Below are 25,467 nucleotides of genomic sequence, written 5' to 3'. Positions count from 1 at the left end.
ACAGCCCCACAGAGCATTGACTTATCTCCATTCCTACAGGGACCTTTGACTTTAAAAAGGTGCAGGCAAATGAACATCTTCAAATTCAGATCAGAAGATTAGATATTAGAGCTGGTGGGGATCTCAGAGACCATCTTGTCTAACCTCTTCATTTTATAGAAGAAACTGGAGGCCCACCAAGGTTTAGTGATTTATTGGAGCAGAACTTCCAGGAAAATAACAACAACCCATTTATATAACACCATAATGTTGACAAAGAAAGGACTTTCTTCACAACAATCTTGTGAGATAGCTAGTAATAACACTAACTAGCATTTACATAATTCTTTAAGGTTTGCAGAACACTATATGGATGTTATCTCAATGGGTTCTTATAACAACCCTGTGATTTAAGTGCCAACATCCCCATTTTACAATTGAGGAAACCGAGGCAAAGGTTATACGACTTTCTGAGGGTCACATTGCTAGTAAATACATTGTCTTCCTGACTTAAGGCCCAGCAATCTACCCACTGCACAACGGAGCTGCATCTAGAGTAATTATTATCCCCACATTACAACTGAGGAAACTCAGGATCTGAGAAATGACTTGCTGGTGATTACACAACTAGCAATCATCAGAGGCAGGATTAGACCCAGACTTCCTAAACCTAAATCCAACAGTCTTTCTACAACATTCTATTGCATAAAATGACCATAAAGACCCGGTTCTCCAAGGCATCACTGAAACCCAAGAGTTAGGAATTGCCAAAGATGATCATCATCCCGAAGGAATAAAGTCAGGAGGGAACCTCCACATTCAGATTTCTTCCACTTTAATATTTCCCTCTCTTCACTACGAAGTAACTTTAATTTTCACAGTCTTTTTTGAATTGATAGCAATCCTGGGAACAATACAAATAGTAGAAGTTTAAACTCCTTTTTTACATATGTAAACTACCATTAAGGAAGTTTAAGGGAGTTGGCCATACTCACAGGACTAGCAATAATCTAGTAATAAATCAACAAGCATTAATAAATGCAGAAAAAAACTTCTGAACAAATACAGTGTCCATTCCTATTCAAAACACTAGAAAGCACAGTAATCAGTGGAGCTTTTCTTAAAATGATAAATACTATCTATCTAAAAACCAAGAGCAAGCATTATCTGTAATAGCAATACATTTGAAGTCTTTCAAATAAGATTACAGATGAAACAGATGTCAACTTTCACCACTATTATTCAATATTGTATTAGAAATGCCAGCTAGAGGGGCAGCTAGGTGGCACAGTGGATAGAGCACCAGCCCTGGAGTCAGGAGTACCTGAGTTCAAATCTGGCCTTGACACTTACTAGCTGTGTGACCCTGGGCAAGTCACTTAACCCCAACTGCCTCACAAAAAAAAAAAAGAAAAGAAATGCCAGCTAGAGCAATTAGACAAGAATAAGAAATCGGAGAAATAAAAATAGACAACAAGAAAACAAAACAATAAATCTTTGTAGATTATATAATAGTATACTTAGAGGACCCTAGACAATCAATTAAAAAACTAGTTGAAACAATTAATTTCAGCAAAGTTGCAACATACAAAATAAAGCCACATAAATCATCAGCATTTCTATATAAGACCAACAAAACCCGTAAGGAAGAGATAGAAAAGGAAATTCCATTTAAAATAACTGCAGACAATATAAAATACTTGGGAGTCTACCTGCCAAGACAAACCCAGGGACTACAAGAACATAATTATAAAACACTCTTCACACAAATAAAAATAGATCTAAACAATTGGAGAAATATTAATTGCTCATGGGTAGACTGAGCCAATATAATAAAAATGACAATTCTATCTATTCTAATTTACTTATTCAGTGCCATACCAAACAAACTACCTAAGAATTATTTTATAGACCTAGAAAAAATAGTAACAAAATTCATCTGGAAGAAAAAAGGTCAAGAATATCAAGGGAATCAATGAAAAATGTGAAGGGAGGCAATGTAATAGGATCAGATTTCAAGCTACTTTATAAAGCAGTAATCAACAAAAAATCAGGTACTGGGCTAAGAAGTATAGTAGTGGATCAGTGGAATAGATTAATTACACAATACACAGTAATAAATGATTATAATAATCTAGTATTTGATAAACTCAAAGATCCAAACTTATGGGTTAAGAACTCACCATTCGACAAAAATTGCTGGGAAAACTAGAAAGGATTTTGACAGAAACTAGGCAGAGACTGACATCTCACACTGTATACCAAAATAAAATCAAAATGGATAAATGATTTAGACATAAATAGTGATATCATAAATAAATTAGGGAAGCAACAAAAAATGTACCTGTGAGATTTATGGATAAGGGAAGAGTTAATGAGATAGAAAAAAATAATGGGAAATAAAATAGAAATTTCTGATTACATGAAATTAAAAAGATATTGCACAAAGAAAACTAATGCAGTCAAAATTACAAGGAAAGCAGGAAACTGGGGAAAACCTTACAGCAACTTTATTTGATAGAGATTTTCTCCAATATATATGAAACTGAGCCAAATTCATTGAAATATGAGCCGTTCCCCAACTGATAAATGATCAAAGCATATAAATAGGTAGTTTTCAGAAAATGAAATCAAAGCTATCAGCAATGACATGAAAAACACCAAACCATTATTGATTAGAGAAATGCAACTGAAAACAACTCTGAAATACCACCTCATACCTATCAGACTGGCTAACATGACAAAAAAAGAAAATGACAAATGCTGGCAGGGATATAGAAAAACTGGGACACTAATAAATGCTGGTGAAATTATGAACTGATTCAAATATTCTGGAGAACAATTTGGAACTATGTCCAAAGGGCTATAAAACTGCCTACCCTTTGACCTATCAATAGTACTACTAGGGGGGCAGATAAGTGGTTTGGTGGATAGAGCACTGGCTCTGAAGTTAGGAGGGCCTGAGTTCAAATTTCACCTCAGACATTTACTAGCTATGTGACCCTGGGCAAGTCACTTAATTTATATACATATCTTGCCATGGGACCCACATGGCTCTGGAGGAGAGAGTGAGGTTGGTGACCTTGCACAACCCTCCCTCACTTCAATACAATTCACTGCAAGTCATGACATCACCCTAATGGCATGGTCCTCTTCAAGAACAAATGACAAACAATAACAACTACTACTACTGCTAGGTCTGGATGCCAAAGAAATCAAAGAAAAGGGAAAAGGTCCTATTTGTACAAAAATATTTAGAGTAGCTCTATTTGTGGTGGCAAAGAATTAGAAATTGAGGGGATGCCCATTAATTAAGGAATGGCTAAACAAGTTGTAGTATATGAATGTAATGAAATATTATTGTTTTACAAGAAATGATTAGCAGGATGGTTTCAGAAAAAAAAACAACATGGGAAGACTTGTGAACTGATGCAAAGTGAAGTGAGCAGAATCAGAAGAACATTATACACAATAACAGCAATATTGTGGGGGCAGTTAGGCAGCACAGTGTATAAAGCGCCGGCCCTGGATTCAGGAGGACCCGAGTTCAAATCCAGCCTCAGACACTTGACACATATTATCTGTGTGACCCTGGGCAAGTCACTTAACCCTCAGTGCCCCACAAAAAAAAAAACCCAAAAAACAAAAAACACCACCAAACAAACAGCAAAATTGTAAGGACGATCCACTATAACAAACTTAGCTACTCTGATCAAGATTATGAATGATCCAAGACAATCCAATTATGAATGATTCCAAAGGACCCATGATGAAAAATACTATATAGCTTCAGAGAGAAAACTGATTTAAGTCTAAGTGTAGATTAAAGCATGCTATTTTTTTTAATTTTTTTTTCTTGTTCTGTGTGTTTTATTTTTTCTTTCTTTTTTTTTTTTAGGCAATTGGGGTTAAGTGACTTGCCCAGGGTCACACAGCTAGTAAGTGTTAAGTGTCTGAGACCAGATTTGAACTCAGGTCCTCCTGACTCCAGGGCCAGTGCTCTATCCACTGTGCCATCTAGCTGCCCCTGTGTGTTTTCTTTTGCAACATGGTTAATGGAAATGTTTTGCATGATCCCACGTGTATAATTGATATCATATTACCTGCCTTCTCAATGAGTGAGAGGGGGAAGGAGAAAGGAAAATAATTTGGAACTCAAAATTTTAAAAAATGAATGTTAAAATTTTTGCATGTAATTATTAGGAAATATTTAATGAAATCATATATATGTATATACATTTAAATAAACAAGCATTTTTTTAAAAAGGACTTCCTGGAGCTTTCCCTAAATAAACAAGCATTTCTTAAGATTCTACTCTTAATTACTCTATTCCTAGAGCTAGGCATAGGAATGCAAAGACCAAAGTCCCTCTAAGGACTCACATAATAGCTAACATTTAAGCTTGCCCTTTACATAGATACCTCCTTAGGGCCTTACAATGACATCTGTGAGAATTTTCCATCTATTTTACTGATGAGGAAACTACTTAATGTCAGTTCCAATTAGAAGCTGTCTCTTCTGAGTCCAGGTCTGGTGTGCTCTCCAGACCCTCACCTTTCTTCATGAACAGAACATCTAACCAGAAGGGATCTCTTACACTCTCTCTTCCTTTTTTTTCCTCCTCTCCCTCCTCCTAACAACTCCCTCCCTCATCCCCCCAAAATTGTATCCTTTCTATAAAATATTTAAACAAGAAATATGTTCTGGGTCTGTATCAACAAAGTATTTGAAGAATGAATAATACTGACTAACTCGACTATTTAGCTGTCCCTGTGACATTTGGATATCTGCTTAACCTATTTAGGCCTTAGTGTCCTCATCTGTAAAACAAAAGGATTGGACCAGACATCTCTAGATTGTTATTTTCAGAGTGTTTTATTAAAGGTTACAAACACCAGCAAAGAAAGAAGTTAATTCTTTTTCTAGGCCATATCCTCCCCCTACATAGACATTATTACTTCTGTGCCAACCTACCAATTAGTCCAATAAGCTGTAAAAAAATGATCTGTGACACATTTGGTCCCTAATCATAGACTATGTTATCTTGTACTGCTGTCTAATAATTTCATACCTGTTAGCTCTGTCTCCCCAAATGAAGAGATTGTGTGAGCACGGTGCCTGGATTCAGGAGACCTGGATTCAGGAGATCTGGTTTCCACTCTGAGACTTGATAGAGGTTTGACAAATCACTTCATTTTTCTGATCCTCATTTCCTTCATCTGTAAAATCAGGAGAATATTACCTGGATTAAGAAATGTTTCATTCTTGGTATTCCCAGCACCTAGTACAACACTATAGCACATTCTTAATAAATGCTTATTAACTGATTGACTATTTTAAGGGGCTCAGGGAAGAAGTGTTTTGTAAACCTTTCAAAATTCTCATGTGTAAATGGAAGATATCAGCATGAGATAATGAGAATACTGGGCTCCGAGTCAGTCAGTAGCCCTGGGTACAAATTATTGTTCATGTGGCTATAAAATGACAGTAATGCTATTTACACTTGTAAGCAAAGTGCTTTGTAAACCTTAAAACAATTCAATTTAGAGCTAGCAAAGACTTTTTAGAAGGCCTTAAATTTTTTGTGCATCATGGACCCCACTGGCAGTCTGGATCCCTTCTTAGAAAAATGGTTTTGAATGTATAAACTAGAATATGCAGGCAGACAAAGGAAATCAATTATATTGAAATATAGTTGGCAAAACATTTTTTCAAAAACCCAGCCATTATATGACCCAGCAATACCCCTACTAGGTCTATATCCCAAAAAGATCATACAAATGGGAAAAGGACCCACATGTACAAAAATGTTTCTAGGTGTTCTTTTTTTGGTGACAAAGAATTGGCAATTGAGGGGATGCCCATCAATTGGGGAATGGCTAAACAAGTTGTGGTATTATGAATGTAATGGTATACTATTTTGTTGTAAGAAATGATAAGTAGATGGAATTCAGAAAAACCTGTTAAGACTTACATGAATTGATACTGAGTGAAATGAGCAGAACCAAGAGAACATTGTACACAGTAACAACAACATTGTGTGATGATCAACCATGATAGACTTAACTTCTCAGCAATACAATGATTCAAGACATTGCCAAAAGAGTTATGGTGGAAAATGCTGTCCACATTAAAAAACCAAAAACAAACAAAAATGGGGCAGCTAGGTGGCGCAGTGGATAGAGCACCGGCCCAGGAGTCAGGAGTACCTGAGTTCAAATCCAGTCTCAGACACTTGACACTTAACTAGCTGTGTGACCCTGGGCAAGTCACTTAACCCCAACTGCCTCACTAAAAAAAAAAAACAACAACAACACTATGGAGTCTGAATGCAGATTGAAGCATACTATTTTCACTTATAATTATAATAATATATATAAATAATGAACAGATAAACAAGCAAGCAAATAAGCGGATAAATGGATGGATGGATGAATAAATAGATGAATGAACAAATGGATGAATGAATAAATAAATGGGTGAGTGGATAGATAAATGAGTAAGTAAATAAATAAATAGATAAGTAATTAGACAGATGAATAAAGAGATAAATAAGTGAATTAATGAATAGATAGATAAAAAGATTAAAAAAGAAAGAAAGAGGGGTAGCTAGGTGGTGCAGTGGATAGAACACCAGCCCTGGAATCAGGACTACCTGAGTTCAAATCCGGCATCAGACACTTAACACTTACTAGCTGTGTGACCCTGGGCAAGTCACTTAACCCCAATTGCCTCACTAAAAAAAAAGAAAAGAAAAAGAAAAGAGAGAGAGAGAGAGAGAGAGAGAGAGAGAGAGAGAGAGAGAGGCATGTTCATGGACTCCAGGTTAAGAACCTCTGCCTTAGTGATTATATAGTACAGATGAATATAAAGATACCATAGAAATTAAATAATTTGCCCAAGGTCAAGCAGGGATTTGAAACCTAGTTTTCTGTCTCTCTGTCTGGAACTCTTTAAAACAATGGACTGTTGGGGGCAGCTAGGTGGCGCAGTGGATAAAGCACCAGCCCTGGATTCAGGAGTACCTGGGTTCAAATCTGGCCTCAGACACTTGACACTTACTAGCTGTGTGACCCTGGGCAAGTCACTTAACCCCCATTGCCCTGCAAAACAAACAAAAAACAAACAAACAAAAAATGGACTGTTATAATTGTAACTTCCTTCAGGACAAACAAAGGCTTTGTTTTCACCTACTTTAGATGCCAGTCTTAAGCATATTGTAAGGTGCCCAATAAACAGTTATCATTAAGGAGGTCTATACATTTATGTCCATTTTATGGAAAGAAAACCTAAGGCAGAAAATAGGCTGAATAAACCACCTGGAATTACACAAGGAAAACTCATTATAGGACCTTATAAGCAAAAGTGAGAGTTTTTCCATTAAAAATAATAGCAACGGGGCAGCTAGGTGGTGCAATGGATAAAGCATTGGCCCTGGATTCAGGAGGACCTGAGTTCAAATCCGACCTCAGACGCTTGACACTTTACTAACTGTATGACCCTGGGCAAGTCACTTAACCCTCATTGCCCCACCCCCAAAAAATAAAAAATAATAGCAACAAACAGTTAATCTATTAATGAGAAACCAGTCCTCTAAGCACTTAGGCACACAGAGGCACTAAAGAACCAGGCAGGACTTGAAACTAGATAGGAAAAGTCAAAAAGAATACACAAATTGAACCCCAAATGAACTCCATTGTGATCATGGGTAACAAAATTTTCTCTTAGAATTCCTGTTAGGATTTCCAAGAATCTGATTCAATCGAATCCAATAAACATTTATAGAGTGCCTACTGTGTGCCCAGCACTTCACTAAGGGCTGGAAATACAATTAGTAAAAAGATAGTCACTCATCCCATTGGATGGTAAACTCAGGGGTGTCTACCATCCAGTGGGAAGAAACAACACACAGGAGGAAGCAGGAAAGGGGGAAGGAGTCAGGAAGTACCCCTAAAAGGCTTTCTAGGAGACTAATTGAAACGCATTTGATTTAGAGACACTCCCCCCCCACACACACACACACAGACATCAAGCCATCTTAAATCAGAAAGAGGGGACACTACTGACCTCGGGTGAATGCAAGGCAATGAAGACTCCCAGATGATCTGCTTGCTCTGCTCCAATCTGAAACACTCTAATCTTATTACTAATCTCTCCAACCATTCAGTCTCTACTTAATGAGTTAATTTTAAACTTTGACTATCCACAAGCAAAAAGTGCCTTTGGGGGTTACTATATTGACCAAACTTTATCTCCCTATTCCCCTAGCACAGAGCTCTCCACTGAATCCAAGGACATAATAAACATTCGTTGAATTGAATTGTAAAATGTTGCTGAGTATGTTGGCACACTGCTCTGCACTCACAGGCAACTTGGTACTAGTGGAAGTCAAGAAGCTGGGTTTTGAATCCTGGCTTTGACACTTATCTCTGACCCTGGTTAACTCACTTAACCATTCAGAGGATGAGTTTTATCACCTTTAAAATGGAGAGAATACACTTAACACTTACTAGCTGTGTGATCCTGGGCAAGTCACTTAACCCCAATTGACTCACCAATAAATAAATAAATAAAATGGAGAGAATAACATTTGCACTACCTACTTCATAGGGTTGTTGCTATCAAAGTTGTACATAGAAAATAAGGCAACTAGGTCATGCAATAGATAGATTGCTGGGCCTGCAATAAGGAAAATCTTAGTTCAGAATCCAGCCTCGCTTACTAGCTGTGTGACCCTGGGCAAGTCACTTAGCCTCTGTCTGCCTCAGTTTCCTCATCTGTAAAATGGGGATAAGAATAGCACCTGCCACCTCAGGTTGTTGTGAGGATCAAAGAAGATAATAAGCACTAAGCACAGTGTCTAGCACATAGTAAACCCTATATAAATGTCGTCATCTACTGCGGCTGCTGCTAGTACTACTACTACTACTACTACTACTACTACTACTACTACTACTACTACTACTACTACTGCCGCCGCCACCACCATTATGATGATGGACAACCTCTGTCTGCCTCAGTTTCCTCATCTATTAAGTACAGAAGATAATAGAACCTACCTTCCAGGGTTGTTATAGGGATGAAATGATGGGATAATAAGTGTTATATAAATATTAGCTATTATTATTATAGAAAATGTGGTCCAGAAATATGGGTCATGAAATCTTAACCTGCAGATATAACAGTGAGTTTCTTTTCATTACTAGTTGTTTCGGTTTTTTTAGATTAGGAATAGTGAGTATACAATTCTTTCAAAGACGTCTTAAAAATCCCACAAGAAAATCTCCATTGTCATTTAACTCCAGAAAGACCTTACATCTGTGGAGTCAAATAAAGTATTTCTTCCACCTTGTTTCCTATGAATTGATATTCCAAAGGGGCTGAGATTTCGTAGTAATAATAATATTGGCTAACATTTATATAGCATTTTAAGATTTGCAAAGCACTTTTACATATGTTAACTCTTTTGATCCTTACAACAACCTTATGAAGTGGATGCTATTATTATCTCCATTTCACAGTTGAGGAAGCTGCGGTTGGCTCAGCTTAAGTAAGTCGCCCAGAGTCACATAGACCATAAATGTCTGAGGCAGGATTGGAACTCAAATTTTCCTGACTCCAGATCCCTCACAGTAACCACCATGCCACCTCATTGCCTGTACTTCTTTGGTACTTCATAGTTTCTCTAAAGAAAGGGTAGTATATGTACTATCAACCCCATTTTATAGATAAGGAAACTGAGTCTCAGAAGGGTTAAGTGACTTGTCTGAAATCACAAAGCTGATGAGTGGCATAGCCCAGGCTCAAAACCAAGTCTCCTGACTCCAAGTCCATTATTTATGCCATTCTGACCCGTGAAAATACATGCTAATCTTAAACATATTTTTCAAGGAACTGATGAATGCTTTTCTTCACATGCTTACTTTCCTGCCCAATTTTCCTTTGTGATACATATTAATACAAGTGACTGTCTAATGTCTTTTAATAAAGAGTTAAGCAGCCTTTAGAGCAACGGCAGTTCACACACTACTCTAATTTTGAGTCAGAAACACCTTCAAGGTTTTCACATGGTTTGTGTAGGTGCAATCAAAGCCTGGGATACATCAAAGATATGAACCAGTTAGGCCGGAAGCAATTTTCTTTACTAACAATTAGAAGAGCTAATTCAACTAAAGACAACATTCTTAAACTAACAAACAAAAGAATACTCAGCAGGGAAGGCACCTTCAATAATAATTAGCTGGCAAGAGGAAACTCTTGGCCAATAACAGCATCACAAGAACACAGTCTCAGAACTGGAATCAATTAACAAGCACATATTCGGCTCTATTTGTGTGCCAGGCCCTGTGGTAGGTGCTGGAGATACAAAGAAAAGGGAAAAAAAAAAGACAATCCCTGCCTTCAAAGGCTTTTATAATCTATCTGATGGGGCCTTGGAAGTCATCTTCTTAGAATGCCCTCCACAACATCCCCAAGAAAAGCTCATCCAATTTTTCCTGAGGACACATAATGGGCACCATTTTTACCCCCACAAAATCAAGAGTCCAGCTTATTTACCTGAAGTTTTCTTCCCACTTTCAGGAAATTCAACCCCCGGGGCGGGGGGGGGGGGGGGGCTTCTTTAACTTAATATGTCAAAGGCTGAGTCTGCACAAGGAAAGTAAGGCTGTTGTTGTCCTGTAGTACCAGCCCTAGGCATCTCTGTAACCTGGGGCAAGCCTCATTCAATCCCTCAGAGCTTCAGTTGTCTCATCTCTAAAAAAAGGAATATTAATATTTGCAATACCTACACCTTATGGTGTTATTGTGAGGAAATTGCAGTTATACGAATATGAGTTGCCTTACACAAATGGAATTCATTCAACAAAAGCAACAAATTTTAAGCTCATATCATTCAGGGCCCTCAACCAGATATTTATTGTAGGGAACAAGGATTTATTTAGTGCCTCCTATGTGCACTTTATAGATATTATCTCAGTTGATCCTTACAACAACCAAGAGAGATAAGTGCTGTTATTATCCCCAATTTAGAGTTGTGGAGAATGAGGCAGACAGAAATTAAATGACTTGCCCAGGGCCACATAGTTGGTAAATGTCTGAGGCTAGACTTGAACTCTGGTATTCTGGACTGCAGACCAAATGCTCTATTCACTGCACTACCTAGGTACGTTTAAAAAAAAAAGTTAAGACGCAATCCCATATCTTGGTATAGTAGGGATGATAGAGCCACAAACAACTATAGTTTAAATTAATTTTTTGTGTGTAAAGTAAATATTGAGCTGGTCCTGCAGTCAAGAACACCTGTGTTCAAATATAGACCCAGACACGAGGTCATTTAACCTGTCTGCCTCAGTTTCCTCAACTGTAGAATGAGGATCATAACATCACTTACCTCCTGGGATCAAATGAGAGAATATCTGTAAAGAGCTTAGCACAGTGCCTGGCATATAAAAGGTGTTTTTAAAAATCCATCCATCCATCCTTCCTTCCTCCCTTCCAAAGTGCTATGAGAGAATAAAGAAATCTCTGGCTATTATCCTCTTATAACTGATGCCAAGTTTAAACAAGGGGAAAATGGGAGATGTACTTTCAACAAGTCTTGTGCCTGCAATAAATACTTCTGTAAAACATTGTATATTTATCTAGATTGCTTATTACTATAATTACATATATATATGTATATATATATACATATATATATGTAAAAAACAGCTTTTGCACCTCATTTGATCCTCCTAACTCACATGTAAGGTAGGTAAGATATATGATTATTCCCACTATATAGATGAAGAAGAACTTAAGGCTCACGTAACTTATTGAAAGTCCTATGCCTGGTAAGGACAATGTTAGGGTTCAAACCCAGTCCTTATGATTTCTGGAGGTATGGCATGGGCTATGGTATTTGATAATCAGCTAAACTTTCATAAAACTGTGACCTAGAAGCATAGGAGCCAGAGGGTTCTTAAGAAGAGATGCATTAGGGGGCAGCTAGGTGGCACACTGGATAAAGCACCAGCCTTGGATTCAGGAGGACCCCAGTTCAAATCCAGCCTCAGACACTTGATACTTACTAGCTGTGTGACCCTGGGGAAGTCACTTAACCCTCATTGCCCTGCAAAAAAATAATAATAATACATGGAGGGGGCAGTTCTTAATTTAAGACTTGGTTGAACTAAATGAGCTTGGAGATCCCTTTCAACTCAAAAATATTACCTATCTAGTCTATTTAACAGGCTTCTGGCCAAAAGCCCCCCTTCCTTTTACCTTTTGGGTAACATCCTAATTCTCTACAAACATTAAAAAAAAACACCCTGGGGCAGCTAGGTGGTACAGTAGATAGAGCACTGACCCTGGATTCAGGAGGACCTGGGTTTAAATTTGGCCTCAGACACTTGACACTTACTATCTGTGTGCCTCTGGGCAAGTCACTTAACCCCCATTGCCCTGCAAAAAAAAAAAAAAATAGGGGCAGCTAGGTGGCCCAATGGATAGCACACTGGCCCTGGATTCAGGAGGACCTGAGTTCAAATTGGGCCTCAGACACTTGACACTTAACTAGCTGTGTGACCTTGGGCAAGTCACTTAACCTCAATTGCCTCACCAAAACAAAAACACCCTCTGCCCACTGGCCACAAGTCTTTAAAAGTCAGAGTAGTAGGAGCAGCTAGATGGCACAGTGGATAAAGCACCGGCCGTGGATTCAGGAGATCCTGATTTCAAATCTGGCCTCAGACACTTGACACTTACTAGCTGTGTGACCCTGGGCAAGTCACTTAACCCTCATTGATGCACTCAAAAAAAAAAGAGTCAGAGTAGGGGGTTCAAATCCTAGTTTTGCCACTTACATTGGTCAAATAGTTTTATCTCTCTGGGCCTCAGTTTTCTCATCTGTAGAATTTGGGGGGGGGGGGGGACAGGAATTAGATACTACATGAACTTTTAAAGTCCCTACCAGCTCAGTATCTAAGAATCATGGACTCTCACCTTCTCTTTCTCTCTCTCTCTTTCCCTCTCTCTCTCTCTCTCTCTCTCTCTCTCTCTCTCTCTCTCTCTCTCTCTCTCTCTCTCTCTCTTTGAGGGGGGTGAGGCAATTGGGGTTAAGTGACTTGCCCAGGGTCACACAGCTAGCAAGTGTTAAGTGTCTGAGGATGGATTTGAACTCAGGTCCTCCTGACTCCAGGGCCGGTGCTCTATCCACTGTACCACCTAGTTGCCCCACCTTCTCTTAACATGGCCTAAGTCCACATTAACTTTTTTGGTTGTCCTATTGCATTATTGATTCATATTGAGATTTGTTCCCTAAAACCCCCATATCTTCTTTTTTTCTTTTTTTCCCCCCATATCTTCTTTAGCTGAACAACTGGTCACTTCTTACCCTTCCTGATCTCCTAGTGTACACATTAGTGGTACCTCCCCCGACCCCAAGCAAAACAAATGTAATTCTGCTTTTGAATGATAACAAACCAAATACATGAAAACAGCTGTCACCTTCCCCCCCCCCAAACAAAACCATCAATTCTTTCAATCGATACCTCTATAGCAAAATCTTCAACTCAATTATGCAGAAGCAGTTTTGTGCAGTGGAAAGAGCCCTAGAAAAGTCAGATGATGCAGTTCTGTCCTCCACTTACAAGCTGTATGGCCTTAAAAACTGATCATAATTCACATCTCCCTTGATTTTTTTTTGGGGGGGGGGAGGGACAATGAGGGTTAAGTGACTTGCCCAGGTTCACACAGCTAGTAAGTGTCAAGTATCTGAGGCTGAATTTGAACTCAGGTCCTCCTGAATCCAGGGCCCGTGCTTTATCCACTGCACCACCTAGCTGCCCCCAATAATTCACATCTCAATAGAAATGCAAGGTTTAGAGTGCTCTCTTCACAAACCTTTGCATTAAGCACAAATAGTATAATTTCCCCCATTTTTAAAATGATGAACCTAAGGTTCAGAGTGATTAAATGACTTACTTGCCCATGATCACAGAGTTAAGGATCAAATCAAAACTGGGAACTCAAGGCCCAATACGCTTCCCACTACAGCTACCTCATATATGAACCTTATTTTCCTCATCCATAAATTGGGCATAATAAGACTTGCACTATCCACTTAATGGATTTGTTTTCAGCATCAAAAGTGGAAGTGTTTACAAATTGTAGCATTCTACAAATAGAAGGTTATAGAAAATATTATATGACATTTTACATTGTTACAACCATATCAGCATCACATGGAGGGGAGGGAGGTAGCTTATATCAATAATGTTCCATTCAAAGGATAATGCAGTAATACTGAAAAGTTAGAGAGGAACACTCAAGAATCATTGACCTTCTAAGTAATAATCAGCCTCTCTCAGCTGGCTGAAGTTTCATTACATAGAAACATTTGAGCAGAGATACTCCCATTATTATATCAGGCGGAGTGCCTTTAAAAACAAAGAACTACCCCAGAGTGAGTCAGCCTATATCATTATTTCAGCTAATTTCACTTGGGAGTAGTTCAGCTTTGTCCAAAACTCAAACAAAACTCATGCTCTACTAAGAGATTTTTTTAAAATGCCAATAGAGTGGATAGAGCACTGGCCCTGGATTCAGGAGGACCTGAGTTCAAATCTGACCTCAGACACTTAACACTTACTAGCTGTGTGACCCTGGTAATAAGGGAATCACCATTCTAGTCCTGATCCCTATTTTCACTTTACAGAAGAGTAAAGAGTAGCCCTGAAATCAGAGGTGAGTTGACCAAGGTTACTTTGTTCAGAATAATTAAGTAGCAGCATGGACTACAAGACCCAGGTCAGCAAACTCCAAATTCCAAATTTTCCATTACACTAGACATGGGATTTTTAACCTTTTTTTGTGACATGGACCCATCTTTGGCAATCAAGTGAAGCCTATGAACCCTTTCTTAGGATAATGCTTTTTATAAATAAGATACAATAAACATAGGATTATAAAAAAATATATCAGAATACAGCTCTAAAATTTCTTTTTAATGTTGACAGATTCTGGAACAAGGCCCCCTTCATTAGACTAATGTAGCATGAGCTGAAGTTGGGTGGGTTTTTTTGGTCCCCAAAATTCAGGGCTCAAGTATTCTTTAATGACATATTATAAAAAGTGGCTGGATTGGAAAGAAAATGGACCGCTCTAAACTATTATTCTGACCATGGGCAGTGAATGATGTTGATAAATACATTAACAAATGCTGTTTTCCATTCACCTTCCCCACAGCTGTTGTGTGGTTCTAGAATTCCACTCTGAAAGATTAAGAGTGTCAATGATTAAAAAGTCCTTTTATTTATGTTTAACACTTGTACTTGGCTAGCATTTCTCACTACCAAGAATTAAGAATATGCCAGTATTTTATCTACATTCTTTAATAGTTTTTCCTTTTAAGTCCTGGAAGAGTCTGTGTTCTTTGTGATTATAGGGGTCTGATTTTTTTAAAATACTGATTATATCATTTTAATGGCACTTTCCCAAGGATATGATGCCTAGTTGTGCAACTGACTTCCTCTCTCTGGGACTCCATTTCCTAATCTGTAAAATGGAGTTAAATAATACTTGTACTACTTACCTTATCATTTTGCTTCCAGACTACTGCAATAGCCTGCTGGTTAGTCTCCCTGCCTTAAGATTCTCACTACTCATGGGCGGCTAGGTGGTGCAGTGGATAAAGCACTGGCCCTGGATTCAGGAGTACCTGAGTTCAAATCCGTCTTCAGACACTTGACACTTACTAGCTATGTGACCCTGGGCAAGTCACTTAACTCCCATTGCCCCACAAAAAAAAAAAAAAAAGATTCTCACTATTCTAACTAATCTAGTCCATCTTCTGCTTAGCTCTCTAGGTGATCTTCCTAAAGTACAGATCTGACCCTGTCATTCCCATACTCAATGAATTCCAGTAGTTCCCTAGGATGAAATACAAAATCCTCTGTTTTAGCTTTTAAAGCCCTTCACAACCTGGTTCCTTCCCTCCTTTCCATTCTTCTTACAATTTACTTCCCTCTACATTCTCTATAACCTGGTGACAATGACCTTCTTGCTGTACCTTAAACAGAACCCCTTCTCCTAACTGTACTTTTTCACTGGCTTCTTCTCATACCTGGAACCTTCTCCATCTCTGCCTCCTGGTTTCCTTCAAGACTCACCTCAAATCCCACTTTCTGCAGGGAGACCTTCCCTTTCCCATCCTTTACTGGTGTCTTCCCTCTGAGATTATCTTCAATTTACCCTGTATATATTTTGGGTGCGAATAATTGCTTTTATGTTATCTCTCCCTTTAACATGTGAGCTACTTGAGGGTAGGCAAGGTTCTTGCCTTTCTTTGAATCCACAGTGCCTAGAACCAGTAAGCATTTAATAAATGCTTGTTGACTTGACTCCTGACTGTAATTAAGGAATTGTTTGTTAAACTTTAAAAGCACTGTTGAAATGATATCCATCTATGATTATTTCAATTCATCACAATTGTTACCATAGTAAAAATCTACACAAGTCACAGAGAGTGAGAGGCCACACAAAGTGGAAGATCATAGGTTTTTTGTATTAAAGCCAACTATCTTTCCTTCATAGAGTTAAGCTCTATAAATATTCAAGTCCTGTCTAAAGGTAAGGTGTGAGGATGGTGACAACAATGACATCCAATGATCCTGGGACTGTCTCTTCCCCAAGTGTCAGTTAAGGTTCCTCATGCTTAAATATTCTCCTGCTGGACAGGCCACAAACAGCAGAAGGGATATCAAGAAGTGTAGGCGAAGGGACAGTTAGGTGGTGCAGTGGATGAAGCACTGACCCTGGATTCAGGAGGACCTGAGTTCAAATCCAGCCTCAGACACTTGATCCTTACTAGCTGTGTGACCCTGGACAAGTCATTTAACCCTCATTGTCCTGCCAAAAAACAAAAAAAAAGCCCTCCACAAGAAGTGTAGGAGAAACCACTAAACCTCCTTAGTGGTGTATAGTAATCTGTGATGATCCCTGAAGTGAGCAGTTTTTCATAATGACAGCACTAAAGAATCCCAGCATTTTAGGAAGAACATACTTAGAGGCCATTTGATTCAACCCCTTCACTTTACATAAGAGAAAATGGAAAAGTGAAGGGCTCTGACATAAATAAAGTGCTGTGCCTACATTCGGGAAGACTCATCTTCCTGAGTTCAAATCTGGCATCAGACACTTACTAGCTGTGTTACCCTGGGCAAGTCATTTAACCTCAGTTTCCTCATAAGCAAAATGAGCTAGAGAAGGAAACAGAAAACCAACTCTAGTATCTTTGCCAAGAAAACCCCAACATGGGTCACAAAGCATTGGACATGACTGAAAAATGACAAAACACACATAATAGGTATGACATTTTGCAAATGGATAAGAATTGCATGGGATGCTAGGGTATGGGTGGGTTGTAGTCTGTACTACCATCCACAATGCTACATTGTGACTTCTCACTTGCATTTTGGGTATTTGAACCTGTCAGCCAGTCTCTCCTTCTGAAGTCTCTCTCTACCCCAGGCTTTAGATGATTACCACACTGTTCTGGTATTCCTTCCATTTGAAAATGATTTTTCCCTCTACAAATTTCTAAGTATTCTACTTTATATCATCCTTGGTTGTATACACATCTCATCCCTACTAAATTCTAAGCTTTTTGAAAACAGAATCTGCACCATTGTTCATCATTGTCTCCTAGGTGCCACACACATAAGACACAACTTGGAATGGTGCATGGAGGGATGGATTTGGAGTCAGGAAGATACTCAGTTCAAGTCTTGCCCCTAAAACAAACTGACCGTGACCCTGGGCAAATCACATAATCTCCCAATGCCTCTGGCAACTCTTTATTACCAGAAATTGCCTAACAGGTGCCAACCTACATTAGCATAGGGGGCTCCAAGCCCATACTGATGAAATCACAAATCTGGTCAAAAAAGAAAAATTACCTGATTCTCAGCAATAAATATCTGATGAATGAAATTCTCCTCTTTATCTCTCTCCATTATTATTGACCCTTCCTTTTCTGAAATCCTTGAGAATTTGGACTTCTCTCTTCTCTCTTTCTTGCAAACTCTATAGGCTACCTCAGGCTTCAACCACTGCCTTCTTTCCAATGACTTCCAAAACTCCTGCCAGACTCACATCTGCCTACAGGGCATCTCCTCAGATACCATATGTCCAAAAATTTATTTATCTTTTCCCTTTAAACGTGTTTCTTCTTCCTTCACTAGCTCTGTCTTTGGCTTGTCAGTCCAACCCATTCTTCCTGGGTTCAAAATTTGGGAGTTGTGCTTGATCGTTTCTTCTCTCACTTAACAAGGCCTATCAAAAAACAACAATAATTATTAATAATAATTAGCTAGGATTCATATAGCACCTTAAGGTTTATGAAGAGCTTTTCGGGTATTATCTACGTTTACATGCATAGCAAAGCAACTCTGGGAGGTGGGTACTATGATTCCCATTTTACAGCTGTGGAAACTGAAGTGGATAGAGGTGAAGGGACTTGGCCCAATTTATATAGTTAGTAAGTAAGTGAGGCTACATTTGAACTTCAATGTTTCTCACTTCTATCTAATGTTAATCACATCTGTTACAATTGAAAAGCCTTATTAATGAGATAACAGATCTTCCTTAATTGTACATGGGCAGTAACACATATAGAGACAATATATTTCTTTGAAATAAAATGATTTAGGGGAGCAGCTAAGTGGCGCAGTGGATAAAGCACTGGCCCTGGATTCAGGAGGACCTGAGTTCCAATCCAGCCTCAGATACTTGACACTTATTAGCTGTGTGACCCTAGCCAAGTAACTTAACCCTCATTGCCCTGCAAAAAAAAAAAAAAGAAAGAAAGAAAAGGAAAGAAATAAAGCAATTTAAGGGACAATTTAGTTCAGAGAGGAAAGAACTTCTGAGCATAACTAAGAGACAGAAACATGGCTTAGCCAATTTTACATGTTATGGGGTGATACAGAATAGAATCAATTACAAAATCGAATCAGAATTCATTTGATTTTCTCACCACCCTTCTCTAATCCCGCTATCAAAGCTCTTACTACAGCCATACATCTGAAACATTGTAATCGTGTCTCCTAAATGGTCTTCCCTCTGCTACTTGTCTCTCCTCCCAATTTATCCTTGATACAAGCGATCTCTAAAGTGAGCTGAAGCTTGAGAATAAGGGTAATGATTAATGGTCAGCCAGAGAAAACATGAGTCATATTATCTCCCCTCCTCTAGGTTATATCGGACTTGTCTTCTGTACAAAGATCAAAACTCTCCCACTTCAGTCCTCCCCTCCCCCCAGCTCCCAGTGGCTTCTTGTGTGCCTCCTGTTGTCCCCTCAGGGAAATTACAACAAAAGGAGATCCAGACACCAGCAGCAGCTGAATAAGCAAAACCCCCATCCTCCCCCTCCACCCACCCCCCCACCCCTCCCACCCCACCCCCGCTTCCCCAAATTATGGTGTGGCTGCCACAGGTGCCTCAACATATGGACTCTGCACTCTGAGTCAGTGACATTCAGTGAAACTCCCCTACTTGTTGCTTTTTTTTTTCCGTAGGAAAAGGCAAGTAGCACCGGATGAATACTATGGGGCCAGCTTGCTATCTCTGTTGCATATCTCATTATGTTATCTTTCTTCCCAAACCCAGCCCTCTTTCCCTTGAGGACTCTACCAGCATTCTCTCTCTGGTTCTTAAACTCCTCTTTATCCTTGACTCATCTCTGAAATGAGACTGCTTTCTTGAAAATTACCAGTGCTCTCTTAATTACCAATCTGATGGCCCTTTCTCAATTTTCATCCTTCCTGATGTCTATGCAGCATTTGACACTGTCCATCACCCTCTCCTTCTGAATATTTTGGGGGGGGTTGCTAAAAACAACACAAGTGAATCATCTACAAAAGCACACAGATCTACACGCTTTAAAATTTCCAAAAGAGAATTTTCTAACCTCTTTTTAAATCTTCCAAATCAGAAACCGTTTCTTAAAAATATAAAAATATAGCTTCCTATTAGTTTACTTGAACTTAGGGAAGATAGAAGTCTGTTAACCAGATTTCAATAAAAAACTTTTGCATGATTGATGGATGGGAATTTAAAATGATTATCATGATTTAGTAAGCACTGTTTATATGCACTTCTTCCATTTGAAATTATGCATCTTTAATATACAGTATCTTTTTCACCTATCACAACTATTCAAATATTGACAAAACTAAACTTAGAAGCAGACCTTCTAATTGCTGTACCACAAAGCATTCAATCAAGGTTTTAAAAAATAATCAAACATATACAATCGCATTGATCTCATTAAAAATATTAACAAAAATAGAATATTATTTTCAAAATGTTATTTCATTTTATCTTATTTTTTGTAATTGTGTAAATTTTATATTATACATAATTATTAGTACAATGGTACATGCTCATGGGCAGCTAGATGATGCAGAGCATTGGTCTTGGAGTCAGGAGGATCTGAATTCAAATTCAGCTTCAGATACTTACTAGCTATATGACCCTGGACAAGTCGCTTAACCCCTATTTGCCTCAGTTCTTCATCTGTAAAACGGGGATGCACTGGAAAAGGAAATGGCAAACCACTCCAGTAACTTTGCCAAGAAAACTCCATGAACTAAGTCCATGGGGTCCCGTAGAGTTGGACATGACTAAACAACAACATATATGTCATTTATAAATAAGTAAATATACAAATATTGGGGTACACACTCCAAGTATTTTTGCTTATGGGGGTCCATGACCAAAACAATTTAAAGACCAGAATTTTCTCCTTCAGTAACTCCTCTGCTCAAAAATCTTAACGAATTTCAAATGTATTCTGGTATCCAAGCATATCTTAATCTAGCACTAACCTACCTTGCTAGCCTTACCTCATAATCCTCCCTCCATAACCAGAACTATTCTCTAAACCCAACCTATTTGCTTCCCCTCCTCTTCTTCAATCCCTGCTCTTTCCCACCTTTGTTCATTCTATTCCTTATACCCGGATAGTTTTCCCTACACATTTTTCCATCTATTGAATTCCTATCAGTCCTTTATAGCCCAATTCAAATAACACTACCTCTAGGAAGCCTCATTTGATAATACCTCTCTCTAAATACATATCTGTAATTATCTTCGTCCTCTGAAGTCACATAGAAATTTGTGCTTCCTCAATGCAGTTACTATTCTGAATTATAGTTATTTGTATCATGTCACTTGTTGCACTAACCTGGGATATATGATGTGAAAGCACTTTGTATACTAGCCAAGTGTGGCTATGGAAGTCACGCGCATTGTAATACTCATAGTTGATATTTATATAATAGCAATAATTACTATCTACTGCTTATAGGTGATCTCATTTTATTTCTTACAATCCTTAAGAAGCTACACAATACAGTAGGAAGTAAACTGGGCAGTCAGATGTGGGTTATAATCCTAGTTCTTCTGCTAATTAAGCCTGTGACCTTGGATAAATCATTTCACCTCTGCTGGCTGCAAAGGATATCAAGTCCAATCCTGTTATTTTATAGATAAGAAAACTAAGGTCCCTTATATCTCTTCTCTCGGTACTTTGGTTTGTTCATCTCTGAGATAAGCATATCTGCCATACTACCTAGTATTATAAAATCATGGAATTTAAGTGCTTTCCTCCACTTACTTTATCACACTCATGTCTACAATGACCCTAATTAATGAATTAGTATTTGAGAATCATTATCCATGTCAGAGTTAATTCATAGTGGAAAAAATCCAGAAGTTCAGAGGCCTGGGATCTTTCTAGTTAGTTATGAATCTATTATCAACTTGGGGAAAAAATGCACTGGATTTGGAGTGAGGGGATGTGAGTTCAAAACCTAGCTGTTACCTTATACAAGTCTCTTGGTATTAATTTCCTTTCAATCTGTAAAATTGCATTGGATATTAATTGTAAAGTTCCCTAAGGACTTTTATACTAAAATACTATTGAGTATTTTAATTTATTATATTTTTATTTTATTCCAGTTTATTGAATCTATTAATTAAATATTTTATTTATTGAGTATTCCGTATACTCTGGGCCTCAGAATCCTACTTTAAGAGGAGAGTCTTCAATGACAATCCTTTCCAGTAATAACAAGCATAGTAAAAACTTTTCTCCCCATCACCTAAAAAGTACCAGCTAGGGCTGGTAATATGGTGTAGTGGAGGAAGTCTGGGAGTCAGAAGACTTGGGCTTGAGTCCTAGCTCTGTAACTAATACAATGAAAGTCGTTTATATCCCTGTGCCATCGTTTACTCCACTGTAACATGAAGTCAGATGAAATGATCTCTAAGATTCCTTTCAGTTCTAAATATATGTTTCATGCGATATGAAATTATTTTAACCTATGGGATTTACATGGGGTTCCTGTTGAGATCTGAGATCTGGAAGTAATTTTTCTCCCAACTCCATTTGGTCTGGTTCCTGGAGCTAATTCAGAGGGAAACCTTTGCCACTAAACAAGGGATCCCCAAGCACCTTAGCAATCCTGACTATGTCACTGCATAGCAATGAAGGGAGGAGACTGTGTAGAACTCAGAGGTCTCATCTATATACCAGGCAAAACATGCCTCGGGCACATGCCTAAGAACCATGTGAAAAACATGAGCTCTGATGCAAAAAGAAGGCAGGCATGCAAAGTCAACTATAAACCACAACTAGCTGAGACACTTCAGGAGGAAAAGACTGAACCTGTTGTGTATGTATGTGTTTTCATTATTACCTTTTAAAAATACAAAGTCCATTAAATAGTGTCAGTCACAAGACCTCCAAGGAGCTAGATATAAAACACAATTTTAAGGAAAAGTCCTGCCAAATGGGTCTCCACCCCACCCACCCCTACAGTCCAAAAGAGGATGCTGGGTCCAACACAAGGGCCTCCCATAATGAAAGTTGATGCCACTGAATTAAGGGTCTTGGCACAGCTGCAAATCCAGAACATGTCTTCCTGGTAGTGGAATGTGCTGTCCCAAAGGGAAAGTAAAGAAGCATGATACAGGGTGTTCTCTCCATCTTGGTGCAAGGTTACAGGAAATTCGGCAAATCGTTCCCATTGTTCATGCTCCCATCACGCACTCACCAAAAAATACTTTCTAAAAACTCCGACCAACTATAAACTAATCTGTTTCCTATCTAGTGGTGGACATATTTCCCTTTTTCTGGCATGCAGACTGTTTTTCAACGGTTTTTCCTCTTGCCATCTCCACCCTCTCCCACCAGTCACTTGTTGATGGCTGGCTTCACTAGGATCTCAAGAGGATTCTCTTAGTGTGAGTCAGAAGACCCTTGGCTTGTAAAGGGTTTAAATACAATGGAGAAAAAATTATTTCTTTATTAACCCTTCAGGGCTGAAAGACTTGTTTCAGAAGCTAGAATCTTGGCACTTTGGAGCTAAAAGGCCCCTAAGATAATATCTAAGATCTGTGAATTTTAGAAGAGCACCTTAAGAAATGCCTTCTTCAAAAACAAAAACAAAGAAATGCCTTCTTAGTCCTGTTATTTTACAGATAAAGAAACTGAGGTCCAGAGAGGGGAAGTAACTTGTTCAAGTTCATATTGATAGGTAATGACAGAAACAGAAGAAGCCAGGTCTCCCAAGTTTCAATCCTATATTCTCTCCACTACAGGTGTCTACTCTTAGAAAGCCCTCTAACCCTTCTTAGAGCACCAACATGTGGAATACCATGAGCAAAACACGCACAATACTTGGCGGCATCCATTGTCTCCGATTTAAAATATCAGGGCATAGGGCAGACAAGAGGTATAGCAATTAGAGCGGGAAGTGGGAGGTGACATCAATTCGGATCCCAACTGCTGAGCCACAGATATAAGAGGATTTGTAGTAGAAGTGTGTGCGTGAGGAGGTGGCAGAGTCAATAGATATACAGAGCAAATTGGGAGGGTCTGGTACTTTCATGGAACTGTTAAGTGTTTTCAGTTTAGAGAGAGCAGCTTGAGTTAGCAGATTTGAGTTTTAAGATCAATCTGTGAGCATCGCCTTGGTGGCTCTACTCCCATCTCCACCCTGTTGTTGTTTTGCATTAGAGTTAAATATTTCTTGATTTACAGAGAAACATAACTAGAGCAACTTCCCTACTCAATGGTGGGGGCGGCGGGAGGCGGGGGGGGGGGGAGGAGGCACATTTCAATTTAAACTATAAATAAGCGCCAGCCGCCACACAGCCCACAGATGTCACGTCATGGGTACAACCGTCACTGCCTCTCGGGCTGATATTTCACTTCTGTTTTTTCTTCCTCTCAAAAACACACTCACAAAGCTAACGCCGTACACACACCACCATAGAAACGTGGAGTTAAACTCACTTAGATAAAAACACAAATTGACAAGGGGAGAGCAAAGGGGTAGAGACTAAAACTCCACCGTCCCGGGGCCGGTGTTTCGCTTAGTCGGAGGGGGCTGAGCCAGAGGATGGGAGGCCTCTAGCCAGCCGCTCGAGCTCTCACCCGCCCCCCAGGCGCCCCGGACCCAAACAGGGGGACCCAGTTCCTGGAACTGACTTAGCTTTGAACTTCGAGATTGCTCCAAAAGCCCCATTCGCTCCCCAACCCACCATGTCCAATGCAGCGACGCCAGTCCTTCCCTCACCCTCCGCTTCAGTCCCCCCTACCAACACCCCTGAGGATCCCCAGCCCAGAGGGCACTCACGCTACCTGGGGCCAGCAGGGAGGGAGCGCGGGGCACCGATGACAGCTCGTAAGAAAACTCCCGGGAGGACAGCCAGCTCAGGGAAAGAGGGTGGGGCTAGGACACCCCGCCTCTCCAATTCCAGCCCTCCTCCAACTCCGCCTCCCCATTTTTTTTTAAAGAAGTGGGGAGATACAAGCTTAGGTTTGGGAGGGAGCCTGCAAGTTTGTTAGATCTTTTCCTTCGGTCCATCCTCCTCTGCTTCCATTGCGAGAGACCAGGCCCTGGGGCTGGTTGTGTAACCAACCACTCAAGGACGCGCTGCTCCAGCTGGGGCTCGAATCTTCCCCTCCCTCCACTTTACTTAGAGAGCGCTCGCTCAGGCAGCCGCGGTGCTACACATCTACAAAAACACACACCTCTTCACGTTATTCACCACCAGCTCCTTCTTTCTGATGTTTCTGACTTGGGGAAGGAGGCATTAATGGAATTTCTAAGGGAGGAGGGTGAGTCAGAAAGTCAGGGATGCACTGAAATGGGAAGTCTGCGGGAGATACTCTGTCCCAAGTTCACATTGTATCTGCCCTAATTTTGACGCTGCTCTTCAAGTGATGCCTATGAGTTGGTCCCTTCCTCTTTCCCAGTTCTGTTACTACTAGTCAGCAGAGAAGAATGTCGGGGTAGGTATAGATTAACCCAGTCCGTGGTGACTAGGAGGGTGGGGCGACTCTGCCCTTCCAGTCAGTTCCATAGAAAGTAGAGGAACCGTTGGCTGTGTGGGGGACTTCTCCTATCTTCATAGAGCTGACATCAGACTGG

At 39.5% G+C, this 25,467-nt stretch overlaps 1 protein-coding gene across 1 annotated transcript in view; it reads right to left on the bottom strand.

The window, feature by feature from the left end:
• SYNE3 (spectrin repeat containing nuclear envelope family member 3) overlaps positions 1-24,732 on the bottom strand; it is a 202,886-nt gene extending 178,154 nt beyond the window's left edge. Inside the window, exons 1-4 of the mRNA XM_043989293.1 lie at positions 24,675-24,732; positions 17,920-18,295; positions 8,048-8,104; positions 5,052-5,199 (exon numbers count right to left, since the gene is read on the bottom strand). The gene's annotated coding sequence lies outside the window, so the exon portion shown is untranslated. The remainder of the gene's footprint in view (positions 1-5,051; positions 5,200-8,047; positions 8,105-17,919; positions 18,296-24,674) is intronic.
• Positions 24,733-25,467: the final 735 nt, after the last annotated feature.

The sequence above is a fragment of the Dromiciops gliroides genome, chromosome 2, assembly GCF_019393635.1.
Source record: "Dromiciops gliroides isolate mDroGli1 chromosome 2, mDroGli1.pri, whole genome shotgun sequence".
Lineage (NCBI taxonomy): Eukaryota > Metazoa > Chordata > Mammalia > Microbiotheria > Microbiotheriidae > Dromiciops > Dromiciops gliroides.
Note: the sequence above shows the minus strand (reverse complement) of the source record. Positions and strands in the feature narration are given on the sequence as shown.